Source organism: Gorilla gorilla, chromosome 1, assembly GCF_029281585.2.
Source record: "Gorilla gorilla gorilla isolate KB3781 chromosome 1, NHGRI_mGorGor1-v2.1_pri, whole genome shotgun sequence".
Taxonomy (NCBI): domain Eukaryota; kingdom Metazoa; phylum Chordata; class Mammalia; order Primates; family Hominidae; genus Gorilla; species Gorilla gorilla.
The window spans coordinates 201,573,198-201,585,296 of NC_073224.2; the positions used below are offsets into that span (position 1 = coordinate 201,573,198).

General features: G+C 36.8%; 1 non-coding gene across 1 annotated transcript; it reads right to left on the bottom strand.

Moving 5' to 3' along the window:
* Positions 1-1,490: 1,490 nt before the first annotated feature.
* Positions 1,491-1,597, bottom strand: LOC115932136 (U6 spliceosomal RNA). The gene has a single exon (XR_004068465.1). It is a non-coding gene; the product is annotated as a U6 spliceosomal RNA (small nuclear RNA).
* Between the last annotated feature and the right edge of the window lie 10,502 nt (positions 1,598-12,099).

Here is a 12,099-nt window from a genome sequence, read left to right on the forward strand (position 1 = left end):
AATTTTTCCTTTAGCCTCTTTGTTCACCCATTGGTTGTTCAGAAATATGTTGCTCAATTTCCATATATTTGTCAATTTACTGAAATTCCTCCCATTATGGTTTCTAGTTTTATACTACTATCATCAAAAGAGATACTTGATATAATTTCAATTTTCTTACATTTGTTAAGACTTGTTTGGTGGCCTAACATATGGTTTATCCTGGGTTAGTATTCTATGTGTATTTGAGAAGAATGTGTATTCTGTTGCTGTTAAATGGAATGTTCTATATATGTCTGTTAGGTCCATTTGGTCTAAAATATAGTCAAGTTCAGTGTTTCCTTATTAATTTTCTATCTGGATGATCGTTCATTGTTGAAAATAGGGTATTGAAATCCTCTACTAATGTTGTATTGCATTCTTTCTCTCTTCAGGTATATGAATATTTGCTTTATATATTTGGGTGCCCTGATGTTGGGTGCATATATACTAATAATTGTTATAACCTCTTGATGAATTGACCCTTTCATCATTATATCTTTGTCTCTTCTTAAAGTTTATGACTTTAAGTCTATTTTGTCTAATATAACTCCTGCCCTATTTTGGTTTTCATTTTCATGGAATATCTTATTTCATCCCTTCACTTTTAATCTGTAAAGGTAAATTAAGTCCGTATAGGTGAGTTAAGTCTCTTGTAGGCAGCCTATAGTTGAGTCATGGGGTTTCTTTCAATCATTCAATAGCTACAACTTTTGATTGGAGAATTTAGTACATTTATATTCAATGTAATTATTGATAGGCAAGGACTTAACTATTGCCATTTCATTCATTGCTTTCTGGTTGTTTTGTAGTCTTTGGTTCTTCTTCCTGTCTTGCTGTCTTCCCTTGGGATTAGATGATTTTCTGTACCGGTGTGCTTTGATTCCTTCCTCTTTTTCTCTTGTGTACCTATTGCAGGTTTTTGCTTTGTGGCTACCATGAAGCTTACATAAAACCATTTATAGTTATGACGGGCTATTTTAAGCTGATAACAACTTAACTTAGACTGCATTTTAAAAACTCTACACTTGCTTTTTCCCACCCACATTGTATTTTAGTCACAATTTATATTATTTTATATTATGTATCCCTTAACAAGTTATTTTACCTATTATTATTTTTAAATATTTTGTCTTTTAACCTTCATACTATGGATATATGTGATTTATACACCACCATTACAGTATTAGACTATCCTGAATTTGACTATGTATTTATGTTTATCAGTTAGTTTTATGCTTTCATATGTTTTCATGTTGCTAGCTAGCACTTTGTCTTTCAGTTTGAAGAACTCCCATTAGCATTTATTATAAAGTAGATCTAGTGGTGATAAACTCCTTCAGCTTTTGTTTGTCTATAAAAGTCCTTATCTCGCCTTCATTTCTGAAGGACAGCTTTGCCAGGTTCAGTATTATTGGTTGCCAATTTTTTTTTTCTGTACTTTGAATATATCATCTCATTCTCTTCTGGCCTAAAATACAAAATACTTCACAAATTTGCATGTCATTCTTGTGCAGGGGCCATGCTAATCTTCCCTGTGTCATTTCAATTTTAGTATATGTGCTGCCAAAGTAAGCACTAGCACTTTTTATAATTGTGTCACCTGTTAACATATTAGCTTGCCTTTCATTTATCTGAAAATACCTATTTTATCTTCATTTTTATAAGGTATTTTTACTTGATACAGAATTTTAGGTTGACAAGTTTTTTCTTTTTTTTCTTTTAACATTTTAATTATGTTTTTTGGCCTCAATTGTTTCTAATGAGAAATCAGCTCTATCTGGGTGCTTTTTATATTTTCTGTCTATTTGTGTTTTTTTAAGAGTTTAACTTTGATGTGTTACATGTTATTTTCTTTGTATTTATCTTGTTTGAGGTGTGCTTTGTTTTTTGGATCTATAGGTTTCTTCTTTTTGATCAAATTTGGAAAATATTTGACCAATGTTTTTTCAAATATTTTTTCTGCTTTGTAGTTATTTTGCTCCTCTTTTCCTGAAACTCCAGTTGCTCATTTTCTCAGCCATTTGATACTGTCCCACAAGTTGTTGAGGATCTGTTGTTTTTCAACCTTTTCTCCTTCCATGCTTCTGCTTGGATAATTTCTATCGATCTATATTCCAGTGCACTGATCCTGTCTTCTTCTTTATTCAATCTACCATGATATTTTCTAATTTTTTTAAAATTTCAAATACTGTATTTTTCAGTTTCTAAAATTTCCTTTTAGTTCTTTTTATAGTATTCATATTTCTCAAATTCCTCATCTCTTCACGCATTAAAAATGAATACATCTTTTCCTATAGATTTGTTATAATATTTATCATAGTTATTTTTAAATTCTTGACTTAGTTCATTTGGGCTGCTACCAGAAAAATACCTTGAATTAAGTGGTTTGTAGACAACAGAAATTTATTTTTCACAGTTATGGAGGCTGGGAAATCCAAGATTAAGGCACCAGCAGATTTAGTGTCTGGTGAGGGACCTGCTTTCTCTCTGTGTGTGTGTGTGTGTGTGTGTGTGTGTGTGTGTGTGTGTGTGTGACAGAGTCTCGCTTGGTCACCAGGCTGGAGTGCAGTGGCACAATCTCAGCTCACTGCAACCTCCACCTCCCGAGTTCAAGCAATTCTCCTGCCTCAGCCTCCTGAGTAACTGGGACTACAGGCATGCACCACCATGTCCAGCTAATTTTTGTAATTTTAGTAGAGACGGGGTTTCACCATGTTAGCCAGTATGGTCTTGATCTCTTGACTTCGTGATCCACCCACCTCGACCTCTCAAAGTGCTGGGATTACAAGTGTGAGCCACCATGCCCAGTCAGGACCTGTTTTCTTATAGACAGTGCCTTCTTGCTATGTTCTCACATGGTGGAGGGGGTAACTAGCTCTCTGGAGTGTCTTTTATAAGGGCGCTAATCCTATTTATGAGGCTTCTGCCCTCATGGTCTAATCTGCTCCCAAAGGCCCATCTCCTAATATTATCACATCAGTAATTAGGTGTTAACATGAATTTTGGGAGAACAAAAACATTCAGACCACAGTAGTTCCCTTCTGCTAATTTCAATATCACGGGTTTGTCATTTTGTTTTTATCAACTGATTTTTTTTCTTCACTGGGCTACATTTTTCTGTCTGTTCATATGTCTAGAAATTAAAATTTTTTATTATACATAGATAATTTTATATTCTGTTATCTTTCTTTGAAGAGTATTGAGTTTTGCTCTAGTAGGTAGGGAAATGACCATCAAATCCCCTTGGTCTTTTATGGAGTTGATTTTAAGCTTTGTTAGGGAAAGTCTATTTTGATTTTTCCCCTTAGTCCTAGGGTGAATACCTTAATCTTGGAATATGGTACTTAATCCTAGGGTGTGGCCCTTCTGGGATTTCAGTGCAAAGCTTGAGGTACTTATTAAGGCTCTCTCATCTGTTGGTATTTAAACTTTAAACTCTGCCTCCATTGTGGGCAGCTACTGAATCCTCTGCTCAGTTGTGTGTTTCGGGGTTTTTGGTTTTCTTCAAGATTCCAGCTACTGTTTCCCCCATAGACTTCTTGAAGTCTTAGCCCATACATTCAGGATTTAGGTGCCAGCCAAGGATTTGAGTGGAATCTATATGCAGATTTGGGGGCTCCCCTCTGTGGCTTCATTCTTTCTGGGATTTCCCCCCTTCAATGTCTAACTGTTCTGGAAGACCCAATATGCATCACGTGACTCCCCAATATTACTGCAGCTTTTTGCTTTAGCTCTATCTGAAATGCCCCACGATAACACACAGACTAGGGACTGCCCTTACATGAAAGCTGAATAAACTAGATCTCACTTAGTGTGGTTCTCACCTTTCAAGGGGACGAATGCCCTCTAGTTTCTTTGGATAATTTCCCAGTAATTTCAAACCATTTTTTTCTATTTTGTCCAGAGCTGATAAATGTTATCAGTAGGAGAGTTAGTGCAATACAAGCTACTCTGCCATTACCCTAAGTTGGAAATCTCCAGGTTTCTCATTTTTAAAATGAGGATAATATCTACTTCACAGTTTTTTCCCTCTGTCTGAGAATTAAATAGGAATATATATGTGAAATGCCTGGCATGGATAGATATTCAGGAAATGTTAGTTTCCTTTCCTGTATGTTGAATTGGCATCTGCTTCCTTTTCGCTTCCCTTCACTAGTCCTTGCTTTGTTCTCTGGGTCCACCCCGCACAGGTCTAACTTCTTTCCCATCTGACAGTCCATCAGGGATTTGATGACAGAGATCATATCCTGTGCCTCTACATCTCCTTTATCTTCAGGCTAAAAATCCCAGTTATTTCTGCCATTTCTCAGGCCACAGGTTTTCTCTAGGGAACTTGGAGTCCTTATAATGCTTCTATTTCTTCATGGAGGAATGTCCTAAACTCAAGCTCCTGGCTCTGCCATTTATAAACTCTATAATTTGAGCAAGTCATCTTTTGAATTTCAATATCCCTATCTGAAAAATGCCATTATAATTCCTATCCAGTCTGTGTCTTGAAAACTCAAGCACCTCAAACTTTAGCCAATGATGGTGACAGGGTCTGAGGAGACGTCTCCACCTCCTAGGTTCCTGCTGGCATTGATGGAGGGACTGGGGCTCCCTTCTCTGATTACCTTGGTGGGGGAAGAATAGGGAACAGGGCCTATTATAATTCAGTCTCTCTCCACAAGTGAGGCCTGTGGCTAATTTTCTCTTGAATTACCAAGGGCAATCATGTTTTCCTGTTTTAGGTTTCACTTTTTCTTCCAAAAATCACTCAGCCTAGTCTCATATGTTAAATCCATATTCTTCCTATTATCACAACTTTGACCCTATTATTTGCAAAACAATGTGGGTCATATTATGTTATATATGCATTTTCCTATCCTTCCTAACTGTCTCTGTCTGAAACACTATAATCAAATAATATATCCTCCCAAAGTTTCTCTTTGATCCCCAGATTTATTCAGGGGGAAAGGAGAGTGGTAGTGATTTGTTTATTCTCCAAATCAGAGAAAGCACTAGCAAAGATATAAGAATTCCTTTATAAAGTCCTTACACAAGTAAGTAAGGTGATCATAAAATTGATTATCCAAAGCAGTATACTTTTGAAAGTGAAAGGGGGCACTATTAATAATTACGCTATGACTGGCTGCCTCAGAAAAATTGCAATGTATGTGGCATTGTGCAATTGGGTACCTCAGGGCCTGACTTCCTGTAAACGTTCCTGATTCTTGAGGAAAAAAAATGTTTGGCAACCAAATCACCAGATACACAGATGAACAGCTCTTTTTTCTATTCATCTATAGCATCTTTCTTTCTCAGGAACTTTATTGTTGGGGAACTCACTCCACTAGTGCAAAGGGTTTAGGATCACCTGTGCCGAGCCACCAGTGAAAAGGACTGATCTGGTCACTTTTGTCTGAAGCACATTCACAGCTATGAGGCAAAAACTTAAGCTCAAATCACCTTCCTGCAAGTCAAGGACTCACTGCCCCTCATTGAGTTGTGTCCTGCCTGGCTAATATCTGTTTACTCACACAGCTCCTGCAAAAGGTCACTGCTTTCCCCCAGAGGTGCTGGTTTGCATATAACGGAGCTGCAAAGTGACCCTCCTCTCCAGTTCAATTCAGCCCCAGTCCCAGACCATGCCTAAGTTCAAAACAATATTCAAGAAATATACATGTTATACTCATCTTGTTATTTTCTGAACAAGCTGCTTTTTCCTGCCCTGCACTTTTCCACAATGCTACTGTTGTGTCTAGAGTGCCTTCCTCCTTTCTAATCCTTGCTATCTGGTAAGACTGTACTCATTCATCAAGTTCCAACTCAAATATCATGTGCTCCATGAGGCTTTTCCTGATGCTCCCTCACCTCCGTTAATCTACTCCAGGTGTCAGAGTCAATTAGGATTTGCTTCTGCTAATTTAATTTTTAAAAAGCAAGTCAGTGGCTTAGGAAAGATACTACTTGTCTTTCACATAGAAGAAGTCAGAAGGTCAGTAGTCCAAGGCTGTTATGGCAGCCCTTTGATGCCATCAAAGATTCAGGCTCTTACCTTTCTGCTTTGCAATCCTCAAAGTCACCTCATGGTTCAAGGTAGCTGCTGAAGCTACAGGTGTATGTTCATCTGATAGCTGGAGAAGAAATATTAATAACAGGAGGACAAAGAGTTTTCTTAGCTATTAAGGTCCTTTTTACATTAATGTTGTGAATTACATGAAAATATTTTTCCTTATGTTAAGCCAACCTTGAATTCCTGGAATTAACCTACTAAGGTCAAAATACATTATCATTTATATACATTGCTGGATACCACTTGCTAATGCTTTAAGATTTTTGCAACTTCTCACATGGTTTTGTCAGTCTTTGGCATCATGATTATGCTAACTTCATAAAGCAGATAGAGACTTCTCTTTCTTTTTGACATTTTGGAATATTTATGTAAGATTAGAATTATTTCTTCCCTTGAATATTTGGTAGAACCCACTGATAAAACCTCTGGATCTGGAGTTCTTTTCTTTATGAGGAGACTTTTAACTATTAATTCAAACTTTAATAATTATAGAACTATTTGGGTATCTTGTTTCCTCTTGATGTTATGTTTTCTAGGAATATGTTTATTTCATCTAATTTTTCTTTGTCTATCTCTTTGTCTGATTCTTCCATCTACCATTTCTGCTGCATTTCAGATACTATCTTGAGTTTGCTCTTCCAGTAGATTCTCCTTTCAAATATATCTAGTCAACTGCAATGCTTATCTATTGAGTTTTCTATCTCACTTTTCATATTTTATTTTTATGATTCTCTTTGGTTCTTAAAATGTGCTTGCTCTTTTCTGCTGTTTTTGAGCATTTAACAGCTGTAGTGAGGTATAGCTGACATACCTCACTATGTCAATAATGTGCCAATAAATGGCACACTTTGTAGTGTATAATTTGATAAATTTTGACCTATGTATAGCACTTGTGAAACCATCGCCACAATCAAGAAAATGAACATGTCCAACAGCCCCAGAAGGTCACCGATTCCCTTAACCCTTCCTTTCTGTCTTTCTCACGCACCTCCCATCCCCAGGTGATTTAATTTAGATGTTTGGCCCCTCCAAGTCTAATGTTGAAATGTAATCCTCAGTGATGGAAGTGGGGCCTGGTGAGAGGTATTTGGATCATGAATGGCTTAGTGCTGTTCTCATGGTTGTTTAAAAGTGTGTGGCACCTCCCCTACATCTTTCTCCTGCTCTCACCATGTAAAGTGCCTGCTCCTACTTTGCCTTCCACCATGATTGTAAGCTTCCTGAGACCTTTGCCAGAGGCCAAGCAGATATTGGTGCCTCACTTGTACAGCCTGGAGAACTGTGAGTTAAACCTCTTTTCTTTATCAATTACCCAGCCTCAGGTATTCCTCTATAGAGATGCAAGAACAGGTTAATACAGAAAATTGGCAATGAGAAGTGGGATGTTGCTATAATGATACCTGAAAATGTGGAAGTGGCTTTGGTACTGGGTAACAGGTAGAGGTTGGAAGAGTTTGGATGGCTCAGAAGAAAACAGGAAGATGAGGGAAGTTTTGAAACTTCTTACTAGATAAATGGTTGTGACCAAAGTGCTGATAAAAATATGGACAGAGAAGGCCAGGCTGAGAGTCCTCAAATGGAAACAAGGAAGTTATTGGGAACTGAGAGAAGGTCATTTGTGTTATGCCCTATCAAAGTTCTTGGCTGCACTGTGTTTATGCACTAGGGATCTGTGGAAGTTTGAGCTTAAGAGTGATGACTTAGGGTATCTGGCAGAAGAAATTTCTAAGCAGCAAATTATTCAAGATTTGGCCTGGCTGCTTTTAACAGCCTACATTCAGATACAGAAGCAAAGAAATGACTTAAAGTTGGAACTTATATTTAAAAGGGAATCAGAGTAAAAGTTTAGAAAATTTGCAGCCTAACCATGTGTTAGAAAAGAAAAGATCATTTTCAGGGGAAGAATCAAAGCAGGCTGTAGAACAATCACTTGCTAGAGACATTTGCATGACTAAAAGAAAGCTCTCACAGAGCACCTCTACTGGGACAGTACAGAGGGAAATGTGGAGTTGGAAACCCCACACAGAGTTCCCACTGGGGCACTACCTAGTGGAGCTGTGGGAAGGGGGCCACTGCCCTCCAGACCCCAGAATGGTAGATCCACCATAAGCTTCTACCCTGCACCAGGAAAAGCCACAAGCATTCAACTCCAACCTGTGAGAGCATCCATGGGGGCTACAAAACCTGCAAAGCCACAAAGGCAGCACTGCCCAAGGCCTTGGGGCTCACCTCTTGCACCAATGTGTCCTGGATGCAGGAAATAAAGTCAAAGAGGTTTATTTTGGAGCTTTGAAATTTAATGACTGCCCTGCTGGAATTCAGATTTCCATGGGGCCTAGTGTTCCTTTCTTTTGGCCAATTTCTCTCTTTTGGAATGGTAGTGTTTCAAAATAGTAGTACGATGCCTGTACTACCATTGTATCTTGGGAGTAAACAACTTGTTTTGATTTTACAGGATCATAGGTGGAAGGAGATGAGTCTCAGATAAGACTTAGGACTTTTGACTTAATGTTGAGACCAGTTAAGACTTTTGGATACTATTGTTACTATTGGCAGTACATATGAAATCATATCATGTGTGCCCTTTTTGTTGTTGTTTGCATTATTTCACTTAACATAATTATTGTGAGATTCATTTATATTCTTGTATCCTTTTTATTGTTGAGTTGTATTCTATTTTATAAATATACAAACATTTGTTTATTCAGTCACCTCTTAATTGTATTTTGCAATGTGAGAAGGACATGAGATTTGAGGGGCCATGAATAGAATGATATAGTTTGGATGTTTGTTACCTTCATATCTCATGTTGAAACATAATTCCCAATGTTGGAAGTAGGGCCTGGTGGGAGGTGCTTTGGTCATGGGAGCAGACACACTGTCCTCATAATAGTGAGTGAGTTCTTGTGAGATCTGGTTGTTTAAAAGTGTGTGGCACCTCCCTGCTCTCTCTCTTGCGCATGATCTCATCATGCAAGGCACTTACTTCTGCTTTGCCTTCTACCATGATTGTAAGTTCCTGAGGTCCTCACCAGAAGCTGAGCCAGTGTTGGTGCCATGCTTGTACAGCCTCAGAACCATGAGTAAATGAAACCCCTTTTCTTTATAAATTACCCAGTCTCATTTATATCTTCATAGCGACACAAGAATGGCCTGACACACTAGGCAACCACTGATCTGCTTTCTGCCACTGTAATTTAGTTTTCATTTTAAGAATTTTATATAAATGAAATAATATCACATGTTCTCTTTTTGTTGTTGTTTGGATTCTTCTACTTAACATAATTATTGTGAGATTTGTTTATATTCTTGTATCCTTTTTATTGCTGAGTTGTATTCTTCTCCATGAATATACAAAAATCTGTTTATTCAGTCATCTCTTGATAGACATTTGAAATGTTTCCAGTTTTTGACTATGACAAAGGTACTGTGAACATTTATGCACAGGTTTTTATATGAACATATGCTTTTATTTTCCCTGAGTGACTACAAGCAGAGGCTAGGTTATATGGTAGGTGGATATTTAACCTTTTCAGAAACTGTTGGTTCTTTTCAAAGTAGTTCTACATTTTGCATCCCCATCAGCAGTGTATAAAGGTTTCAGTTGTTCCAAGTCTTTGCCAATACTTGGCATGGTTAGTCTTTTTAATTTTAGACTTTCCAATAGATGTGTAGAGGTTTTTCATTGTGGCTTAAATTTGCATTTTTCTAATAAATAATAAAGTCGTATCTTCTCTTTTTTTTCTTGATCAGTCTCTTGCTAGAGATTTGTCAATTTTATGATTGTCTCAAAACCAGCTATTGGTTTAATTGATTTTCTTAGTTGTTTTCATTTTCTATTTCATTGATTTCAATGCTGATTTTTATTGTCTCTCTTCTTCTGCTTATTTTGGCTTTCATTTGCTCTTTGTTTTCTAGTTTTTTAAAGCGGAAGCTGAGGCCATTGATTGAGACCTTTTTTTTCTTTTAATATAGAATTTTAATGTTATGAATTTCTCTGTATGTACTGCTTTAGTTGAATCTCACAATTTTGATATGGTACATTTTTGTTTATATTCAGGCCAAAATCTTCCTAATTTTCTTTTTTGTTGCTTCTTTAAGCTATGGGTTATTTAAAAGCATATGTGTAACTTACAAATGTTTGGGGACTTTTCATATATCTGTTACTTATTTCTTAACAACTTACTGATATTTAACTTAATTGTGAAATGAGAACATAATTTGATGACTCCTTTTAACTGTATGAGACTTGTTTTCTGGTCCATAATATGGCCTATCATGGTGAATGTTCCCTGTAGACTTAAAAACAATGTATATTTTTCTGTTATTGGGTGGAATGTTCTATGTATGTCAGTAAGTTGGTTGATAGTGCTGTTTAAATCTTCTATATCCTTATTGTGTTCCTGTCTGTCTCAAAAATGTCTAAACATTTTTGAGAGTGGATTATTGAAATCTTTGATTATTGTGGATTTGTCTATTTCTCCTTGAACTTCTACTAGCTTTTACTTTGTGTGTTTTGTTGTTCTTCTCTTAGGTGCATAAACGTTTACAATTATTGCATATTATTGAAAAATTGCACTTTTTAGCATTATGAAATAATGCTCTTTATTCCTGATAATTTTTTCTGCTCTGAAATCTACTTTGATTTCAACATCGATTTTCTAACTTTTTTTTTTTACTTGAGTTAGCATGATGTGTGTTTTTCTAGCCTTTTATGTTGAACCTATTTGTGTTTTTATATCTAAAGTGGGTTTCTTATAGATATCATATAGCTGAGTCTTGTTTTTTTTTTTAATCGAATCAGTTAATCTCTGCCTTTTAATTGGGATGTTTAGACTACTTAGTGTTTTTATTTACAGTACTGGGTGATATAGTTTAGCTCTGTGTCCCCACCCAAATCTCATCTTATAGTTCCCAGAATTCCCACATGTTGTGGGAGGCACCTGGTGGGAGATGACTGAATTATGGGGATGGGTCTTTCTCGTGCTGTTCTCATGATAGTGAATGGGTCTCATGAGATCTGGTGGTTTTAAAAACAGGAGTTGCCCTGCACAAGCTCTCTTTGCCTGCCATCATCCACGTAACATGTGGCTTGTTCCTCCTTGCCTTCTGCCACAATTGTGAGGCTTCCCCAGCCACATGGAACTGTGAGTTCTCCATTATACCTCTTTCCTTTGTAAATTGCCCAGTCTTGGGTATGTCTTTATCAGCAGCATGAAGAAACGGACTAATACACTGGGTTTAAGTCTGCCATCTATTTTGTTTTCTATTTATTCCAGATAGTCTTTTTTTCTCTTTTTCTTTTTTGTCTGCCTTCTTTTGAATTAATTGAGTTTGTTTTTATTATTTCATTTTTCTTCTTTGTTGGCTTAGTTAACTATAACTCTTTGTTATGTAGTATTACTAATTGCTTTAGAGTTTACAGTATACATTTTTAACTGACTACATTCTACCTTTAAAAAGTATACTACATATGTAATATATGAACCTTACAAATATAATTCCATTTCTTCTCTGCCAGCTATTGTGCTACTTTTGTCATACATCTGATTTCTACATCACACCTCACAATGCATTATTATTATTTTTGTTTTGAACAGGCAATTATATTAAAGATATTTAAATGATAATAGTCATTGATTGTCACCTCTTACTAGGGGCTTCTCTCAGGTCATCTTTTGCTATTCTAAAGCTACTTCTTCATGCTGCTCCTAGTTGTTCTTTACTGCTTTGCCCTAAGCCTGGACACAGAACCTTCCATTAATTCTCCCAAAGAATACTCAGCACAGTAAGAGTGCTGGGGGACAGGGGAAGTGGGTAGAAATATGTGCAGATGTGCAAGTCTGAGGCTAGCAAAAGAAAAGAAAAAGTTAAAACTGAATATCAGATATACCTACGGTCCAACAAATCATGCCTTCCATAGAAGTCATCCCTGGCCATTTTGCTTTCTAACTCTAGAATTACTAGCATGTTTCTGGGCCAGCTTACCTCCACAGATGGGAAGTTCCTTTGACCATGTCCTT